We start from the raw sequence: 714 nt of genomic DNA on the forward strand, positions 1-714 counted from the left end.
GGGGGGGAGAAGAAGCACTTAGATTTCTGCAGCTGTTCTCTTCTACATTCAATAAAACACTTATTAAATGTTTCATTCATATAAACAGCTGTATGAAATGTAAGAGCTGTTTATAGAAAAGATAACATTTTCTGCTCTTTTCAAAAATTTGGTCTAGTCTCATGTTCGATTGTGATTCTTTCCAGTAACCTCCCGCCTTATATTCACTGTAATGCTTGTGCTTTTGGCCTCAGTCCAGTGGCAAAATGAGGTATTACTGGGTGTGTGTTCGATATAGGCTGGGCTATGCTAATATGACCAGGAAGTGCCCAGCGAAGCAAGCATCTCCCTGCCAACCACACAAAAAACAGCTTTAGCTCTTTTACAGGGAAAGTACTGCACAGAACTTCTCTTGCAGTATTTAGAGGGCATTAAGACCTCAATAACCCTAACAACAGCAAACTTAGTTTACTTCATTAATATTTTGTCTTCCAAATGACAGTAAAATACTCATTTATATAGAAAATTCTGAACATCAGGTAGCAATAATTCCTGCTGAAAAACACATACAGTTTCTTTTTGTAGACTGAAGTCTCGGACTAAAGTTTAACAAGCTCCCAGAGCAGYGAAGAACAGCAAGCTGTCAGCGTCCTGTGTGAAGTACCAGCAATACTGTGACTGCAATTCTTTTTCAAAGCTACTCTTGGTAGTTTATCCAGCAAGGGTACTCTCCGT

This window comes from Apteryx rowi, unplaced genomic scaffold, assembly GCF_003343035.1.
Source record: "Apteryx rowi isolate R43461 unplaced genomic scaffold, aptRow1 scaffold_184, whole genome shotgun sequence".
Classification (NCBI taxonomy): Eukaryota; Metazoa; Chordata; class Aves; order Apterygiformes; family Apterygidae; genus Apteryx; species Apteryx rowi.